The following is an 8,612-nucleotide window of genomic DNA, read 5'->3' on the forward strand; positions in this document are numbered from 1 at the left end:
GACGTTAGTGTCGGCGGGGGCTGACATGGGCTAGCTAAGAAGACAAGGGAATGCGTTCTTCAGAATCACCATAATTTCAGAAATGTATCTGCCTTCCAAAAACCAAAATGAATTTCTAAAATGGTCGTTGATTTTCAACCCACGTTCGATCAGCAGAGTAATAAATTAGGCTGGAATTTCTTTGCAAGCGCTGCAAGGTAATTAAGAATAGCTTACCTGTCTCACTGAAAATTTGGCTGCTCACTGGATGCATGCGACAGCATGCGGTAACCTTGCCAGTTTTGACTACGTGTGGCCCACGAAGTACGTGGCATTGTTGAACACCACAAATATGCCTAGCAACCTGTATTCCTCAGCAAATGCAACATGTAGAGTACCGGTTTGCCAACACTATCTGCAAGCAGTGCGACGCCACCGCATTTTCTTTGCGATGGTGGCATTGCCATATAATGCTCGCAACCTGCACTATGTGGTTACCCAGAGACACAACGAACCGATCCAGTTGACACAGTAACCGATCTCCGTTAAAGAATACATCTCCGAACCATAGCACAAGTCTTCATGCATAAGTTGGATCTGTTTCGTGGATACCATGATGCTGCACATTGTGTTTTGATGTTGCAAGATGAATATAAATATCAAGATGAATATGTGTGTGCAAGATTGTTGCCTGAAGTTGAGGGTAATTAGGGAGCAATACACGTCTATTGTCTTTGTAATTAGGGACTACTTATAGAGGGTCTTTAGGGCAGCACTCGAAAGCAATGAAAGCTTGGCGGTTTGCGACGCACACGTACATTGTCATATGCTTCGAGCAGTCGAGCTTTGTTGCTTCAGGAGCAACGCTTGTTCTTTCAACCCTCACGTGCTCACAGGACTCCCGGACCAAGTAAGGCATTAATTTCTCGCGCAAACAGCCGATCATTTTCAAATGACAGCTGGCTTTGCATGCAGAATTTGGTCACTGATTGATTACCTCTTACATAGCCTGTTTAGAGTTCGTTAAAGGACACTAAAGTGCAGAACAAGTTGGCATCTATCAGCAGACTACAAGGCCATGGACACGAATATACTGCTATAGTGGCAGCAGCAGTTCCTTATTAAGGCAGAAAATTCCCAAATTGTTGTGCTGAAACAGATATTGTCGCCCCACACACTTTCCTGCACAATGATTTGCGACATCCCCAATCACGAAGTTGGCAGAGCCTGTCTTAATATTGGCGCGGTTGTCATTTCGATTTGGAAATAGCCTTTGGAATGAACCAAACTTGTTACAGAAGGAGACATGCTTCACTCCGCAACCCTTTCCGGCGCCACGCGACATGTCTTTGAGCATATCAACAGATCCACAAATTTTGCTAAGTCTATTGGGTGCTCAAACGACAACCCCTACCCCAAAGTGACCTGTAACATTCTTCAAACCGTGGGACAATCTATGAACATATGGGAGTACCGCAGGAAATTTCTTGTCCGCCGGTTCTATATCGTCACGCATTGCGCATGTGCCTATCTTTACCCGTTTTATCAGCTTCTGTACCATGAGGCGAATGACGTCACTTGGAGAGAGAGAGAGACAAAACTTTTATTGCCGCAAGGGCTAATTCTGGGGAGGGGTGGTGACCGAGGGAGGAAGGTCCCCGGTGACTTTGGCAGCCCGGGCGACGATGGCATCTTGCACCGCCGAATCCGAGCTGCCCAACGCCCTCGCCCAGTGCTCACCGTCTCGATATGGGGGGAATGGGTTGTGGGGGCATTGCCAGAGGAGGTGATCCATGGTTTGGACCACCCCACAAGCGGGGCAGTGGGGTGAAGGGTACAGACCGGGGTACAAGCGGTGCAGGCGGGACAGGCAAGGAAGGGTGTACGTTTGCACTAAGCGCCAGAGGCGTTCTTCAGTGTGAGAGAGTGCCGGGTGTGCAGGGGGCAGTAGACGGCGGGAGAGGCGGTAATGAGACGTAATCTCATGAAAGGAAAGGAGCCGATCTCGAGCTGACAGGGCTCCATGGAAGGGTTCAAGGCTAGGACCCGCTCGGAAGGTGAGCTCTCGAGCGGCTCTGTGTGCTGCCTCGTTCCCTCCCACGCCCGTGTGGGCTGGGGTCCATACCAGCTCGGTAGGGGAGTCAGGGGGATTTTGAAGAAGGATTTTGAGTGCCAGGGCAGAAATGCGGCCCCGGGCGAAATTTCGAATGGCCGTCTTCGAATCGGAGATTATGATCGCAGGGGAAGGCCGCAGTGTTAATGCCAGAGCAATAGCCGCCTCTTCCGCAGTCGCGGGGGAAGAAGTGCGAAGGGTGAGGGTGGTAAGAGGGGGACTGTTGGGAGCGTTGATGATTGCGACCGCGTAGGCGTCATGGTGCCTGTAGCTAGCCGCGTCAACATAAACAGTTGCCGGATGCACTGGGTATCGCTTCGTAAGGGCCCGCGCACGCTGCTCCCTGCGGGCTCGATTGTGCGTCGGGTGCATGTTACGGGGAATGGGCCGAACGATGAATAGGTCATGGATAATGCTAGGAATGGCAAGAGAGGATTCTGTAGCGAAAGGTAAGTTGATTGCAAGTCGCCGGAGGAGAGATTGACCTGTTGAAGTTGTTGCAAGGCGGGCGTACTGGCTCACAAGATGAGCTTCGAGGAGCTCAGATGCGGTGTTGTAGACACCAAGCGATTCTACACGAGCGGTGGCAGCGCTCTGCGGAATCCTGAGCGCCGTCTTGTACACTTTTCGAATGAGGCAATCCACCTTTTTGAGTTCCGTAGAGGACGGTGCTAGATAAGGAAGAGAGTAAGTAATGCGACTTATTACAAAAGCCTGTATCAGCCGCAATCGCTCTGCCTCCTTGAGCCCTTCGTGGCGGGTGGTGATGCGGCGGAGGAGGTTGATAGTCTGATTGACTTGGGATGTTAGGTTGGCGAGGAATGTGGTATTGGCGCGGTTCTGTTGGATATTGAGGCCTAGGATTTTAAGGCAGGGCACTCGGGCAACGGGGTGATCATCCAGCCGGATGGTAATGTTCGGAGCTGCGCGGGCGCGTTTGGGACTCTTGGGCAAGAGAAGCAGCAGCTCTGCCTTCTCGGGCGAACAAGTCAAACCGACATCACGAGCATAGGCTGCAACACAATCTGCCCCCTGCTGGAGGGTGGTTTCAATGTGTGCGTCACTGCCGCCTGGAACCCACAGCGTGACGTCGTCGGCATACAAACTGTGGCGAAGGGAGGGCACATTAGCAAGAAGACGAGGGAGGTCTATCATAGCGATGTTAAAGAGCAGTGGGGAGAGAACTGCTCCTTGTGGGGTGCCTATGGAGGGGAGCGGAATGACGGCGGAGCGTAGATCATTAATCTGAATGACGGCCGTGCGATTAGCGAGAAAAGCCCGCACGTAGTTGTAGGTGCGGGCTCCAGGAGACAGAGCAGCCAAATGGCGCAGAATGGCGTGGTGGGAGACCCGATCAAAGGCCTTTTGGAGGTCTAGCGCTAGGACGGCTGATGAGTCGGCAGTAGGGGGAGCAAGGAGAAGATCATGCTTGAGCTGCAATAAGACGTCTTGGGTGGAAAGGCCGGCTCGAAATCCGAACATTGTGTGCGGGTACTGTTGCTTACTCTCCAGATATTGGGTCAAACGGGCATGTACGATCATCTCGAGGACCTTACCCGCACACGATGTGAGGGAAATGGGCCTAAGCTGTTCAAGAGCGAGCGGTTTACCCGGCTTGGGAATGAAAGAGACTTTAGCATGCTTCCATTGGGGTGGGAGCTCCCCAGACTCCCAGTGACTGTTATAATATTCTGTTAGGACCTCTATGGACTGATCGTCTAGATTTCGAAGGAGCTTGTTGGTTGTTCCATCCTCTCCTGGCGCTGAGTTTGGGCGAATTTTAAGAATGGCTGCGCGAACTTCAGCTGTGGAAATGGGACGATCCATTGTCTCATTGGGCTGGCCGGTGTATGGTGAAAGGGGCTCCTGCGGACCCTGGGCAAGGTAAAGCTCCCTGAGACGGGCGAGAAGCTGATCGCTTGTGCCGGGAAATTTATTTAATAGGGTGGTAAGACGATTGCGGCTGGTTGATTTCGAATGAGAAGGATCAATCATGTGGCGAAGAATGGCCCAGGTGCGCCGCATGCTAAGGTTGCCACGCATGCTGTCGCAGAACTGACCCCATTGCGCACGTGCCAGTTCAGCCGCATAGTTGTCAATAGTGATGCGGAGATGAGCAATGCGCAGTCGAAGACGACGATTGTGCTTTTGACGGCGCCAGCGTTTCTGAAGGCCCTGATACGCTGCCCAAAGATGCTGAAGGTGAGCGTCAACAGTTTCCGAAGGAATGTCGGGGTCTAAGGATGAATCGTGGGCTTTCTTAATCTCGAGTAGATGTTTAAGCCAATCCTGAACCGGAGTATCATCGGTAGGGGGTGCTTGTTCTTGACATGAGAGCCGAAAGGCTGGCCAATTTGTGATGTGAGTCTGCCGCAGTTTTGGAGTAAATGCAGAATGCAGTCGCAAAGTGGATTGAATAATGAAGTGATCGCTCCCTAGGTTGTGGGGAGTACATTGCCATTTCAGGTCAGTAACGCGCAAGGAAAGTGTGAGGTCAGGAGAGGTGTCTGCCTGTACACTGTTGCCTATTCTGGTAGGAATAGAGGGGTCAGATTCTACTGTTAAACGTCGAGTCTGAATTGCTTCCCAAAGTAAGCGGCCTTTCTTAGTGACGCGATTGTAGCCCCAGGCTGTGTGAGGAGCGTTAAAGTCCCCAAGTATAAGAAGGGGGTGGCCAGTTGCCGCTTTTGTGGCCCGAATCAGAAGGGTGCCAAAAGTATGATTAGACGCTTTAGGGCCACTATAAACGTTAAGTATATGAAGGCAAGAGGCAGAGCGTTTTGGTGGATACAGGGTGATGAAGTCATGTGGTATCGCAATATCGGCAAATGTGTGGTGCTCAGCGGGAATGTTACGCTGTACCAGAACCGCCGTTGAGTTATTACCAGGAGTCACTGGAAAGCTTGATACCCCGTGAGTTTGACCTCTCTTCCAGGCTCTTGCAGGGCAATAACAGCGGGGGGTAAGGGTTCAGCAGAAATTAGGTGTTGAAGATTTTGGCGCTTACGGAAGAAACCGCGGCAATTCCACTGCCACGCGACAAGGGGGTTGCCATGCCTATTCATCGTTGCCATCGTTACAGGGAAGGGGGGCATTCTGTGCGGTGTCCAGGGCTCCGAAGAAATGCCGAAGGTTATGGTTGATCGTTTCCAAAGTGGATTGCATCACCGCTTGGTTGGCTAGAAGGGTGTTATGTAGGTGCAAGTATTCATCCCTCTGACTAGCAAGGGAACGTTCAAGAATAGCAAATTTCTCATCACATGCGATCGCACATGGTGACTCATTGATAGATACCGCTATGCGCTTAGGGGGAGGAGAGTCGGAGTTATCAACTGTCTGATGAGAGGGGGAGTACCGGCTGGATCGGAGGCATCAGGCGGGTGGTTATGGGCATGAGAGGGGGGAAGCTTAGCAAGCTGGAGCTCCCGCTTAAGGGCAGCATTTTCTTGACGCAGGGTAGCGACCTCTGCGCGGAGGGCCCGAAGCTCCTTCATTACTTCTTCTAGCAAAGGGTCTGGGGAAAGGGGTGGAAAGGAGGATCGAGACGGAGCCCCACCGGGCGAGGAACGCTGGGTGCTCACCTGCTGATGGTGTTGCACATTGCTTGGCAGATTGAAGGCTTGCGTTTTCGTGTTCGCTTGGTTGTTGCCGTCAGGGGGGCGTTTCAACTGCGACTGGCGGGTTGGCATGGGGGGAATACCAGTAGACGGGGTGCCAGTCACAGCCGATGCAGTGAGTCTACCGGCGGCGGCTTGGGCATACGTAGGAGGCTGGCGTCGAGGCTGATAGCGGCGGGGGCACTCAGCTGTGCCGGTGACATGTGGGCCCTCACATACAATGCACTTGGGAGAGCAGGGGTGGTCTTCTGGGGCGTTGGGAAGTCCGCACTTGGGGCAGCGTTGGGGGGTTGTCTGCGTGTTCGGACACACATCTTGGCGATGGCCTGTCCGCCAGCATGTCGTGCAGGCCTCAGTTTTGCGGCGAAAGGGTCTGCAGCGGTAGGTGGCGGAGCGGTAGCGGATCCAAAAAGGAACCCGCGTGCCATGGAAGAGAATTTGAGCGATGTTCGAAGTGTTTAGACGCTTGACGTCTAGTATTTGGAGGTCAGGGTTATAGTTGCACACACTCTCCATTATTTGCGCCGGGGTGTCGTCCGGGGGGATATTGAAGATGAGGCCGGTGACGGTGTTCGCCGGTACGGCAATGTGTGTGCTCACAGGATACTGTTTCCCATTTAGGAGGAGGGTTTCAAGCTTCTCGTAGGATCGTGCTCGCTCCTCAGAGGGCGTACTCACAACGATGAAGTTGGAGACCGTGTGTATTCGCACTTGGTCGTCTGGGATCATTGGTAGCGCAGCCTGCCGTTGAATGGTGTCGGCTAAAACCGCTGCAGATACTGTAGCAAGGGCGAGGCCTCCGCGTGGTCGAAGAATTATTTTCACGTCGGTCGCTGGTAATGGAGTCACCGGCGTCCGACGTTTAGGAGAGCGCTGGCCATGCTTGGGACTGGAGCCCGAGGCCGACGGTTGGGAGATTGCAGCAGACGCTGGCGCTTGGTTGGCTGCCATAAACGATGATTGTTTCCGTCTTACATCGAGCCATCCTGGAGTAGCGAGCTCGTTGGGGTCGATGTCTTCACCGTCTACAGTGTATTCCATGCGGCCGTCGCTGGTAGAAAGGTTGACGGTAGGCTCGGCCAGGGCGTCGGTAGCCATGGAGCTAGCGAGGAGGCACGAGCGCTGCGGTCGGAGGAGGCTGGCGCCGGTGGTGCACGTGCCACGGGAGCACCGGCGCAGCTGCGGCGGCAGCCGGTGGGGCGGGGGTAGGCCTAGCTGCGGCTCTCGGCGTGGTCGTCACTTCGAAGAGCAGTTTTAAGGAAACGCTTACTCGGAGGACAACGTACTTGGTACCGACGTTTCGGCCGTGATGTTAGGAAGGCGGCGATGTCTGTTTTAGGGCCATCGATGCACTCTGTGAGCTGAAAAGGTCGAAGAAGCGGGAGCCCATGCGAGGCGTGTGAACGGCTCTGAGGCACCCACGTCACTTGGAAACCCGAAGAAGAAATTTCCTGCAGTACTCCCATATGTTCATAGATTGTCCCACGGCTTGAACCAAAGATTTTGTCTTGGGAGAATACTCATCGGCAAAGCAGTCTAGATTAAACATAGGTTTGAAAACTGATTGATTGATTGTGGGGTTTAATGCGCCGATGCAACGCAGGCGATGAGGCGCGCCGTAGTGGAGGGCTCCGGATTGATTTTGACCACCTGGGGATCCTTAACGTGCGCCGAAATCTCGTACACACGAGCGTTTTTGCTTTTCGCCTCCATCAGAAAAGCGGCCGCCGCGGCCGGGAATCGAACCCGCGACCTCGTGCTCAGCAGCAGAACGCCTTAGCCACTGAGCCACCGCGGCGGGTGGTTGGAAAAACTGACCATGTATCAGCTTACTTCGCTGCAAACGTTTTCGAAAGACGATAGCCTTCTACCGCCCCTGATAAACACGGTGGAGGTTTGCTCACGTCAATTCAATTTTGCCGCTTTCCACTGCCCACGTGCCATTTACTGGAACCTTTGGTTATTGTAGGACTTGGAACGCCACCCCAAGAGGGCGCCGCGAGCGGTTTTTGTACTTTTGGGTCAAATTTTTTTTTCAGGGCGCATTTTTTTACTCGTTATTGCAAAAATCAGGCGGCCTTATATTTAAATTAAAAGAATAGTGTAAATATTACCTGTGTGTTGATATTTTGCTTCAAATATGCCTAATCTTTTCTTTTTGCTGAACAATATTGGCAATTATGAACATTGCCACCAGATTTAGTAGTTTATAAATGCTTTGCTATATAAAGGCCTCGTAGAGGAATTCCTTAACTTTTGGCCGGGTGGCTGAATCGTGGGATATGCATACAGCCAGACCAAAACTTTCGCGTTTAAGTAGTCCAAGAAAGACTACTGTCTTTAAAAATTGGGGGGCGAATTCGCCTTTAAGCGTGGAACGCGATAGCGTTATCGTACTCAGCGATGAGGAATGCTAGCGTGACCGGCACAGACCTACGGCAGCGCATCCATCACACGCGGGTATCAACAGCGAGCCCTACGTTGTATCACAATCTAGCAATGACGTTCTGCAAAATTAATAATAATAATCGTCGTATAAAGGAGCAGAACACATGCGCCAAACACGATTATTCCTACCACTGATGTTCGGCCGATCCCATGATTGGGTATGTGTCCTTCACCAAGGACTACCAGCACCACCACCACCATTATCATCATCATCACCAGCAGCAGCAGCAGCACAAAGAAATCGTGATGCTCGTGCCAACAATGCGCATTTTTTACCACTTATCTCTTGTGGTTATGCGCTCGTTTTTCATTTGAATGGGTTCAATTTGCGTTCTTTTGCAGCGGGCGCATTAGCCCTCCTTACGCTTGAATCATATCCAATCCCCCACGTGGGTATGTGCCATGTCACAAAGAACAACAGCAACGCCGCACAACCGTACCACGCTTGTGCAGTT

The sequence above is a fragment of the Haemaphysalis longicornis genome, unplaced genomic scaffold, assembly GCF_048455015.1.
Source record: "Haemaphysalis longicornis isolate Haplotype H1 unplaced genomic scaffold, Haemaphysalis longicornis Haplotype H1 scaffold_6, whole genome shotgun sequence".
Classification (NCBI taxonomy): Eukaryota; Metazoa; Arthropoda; class Arachnida; order Ixodida; family Ixodidae; genus Haemaphysalis; species Haemaphysalis longicornis.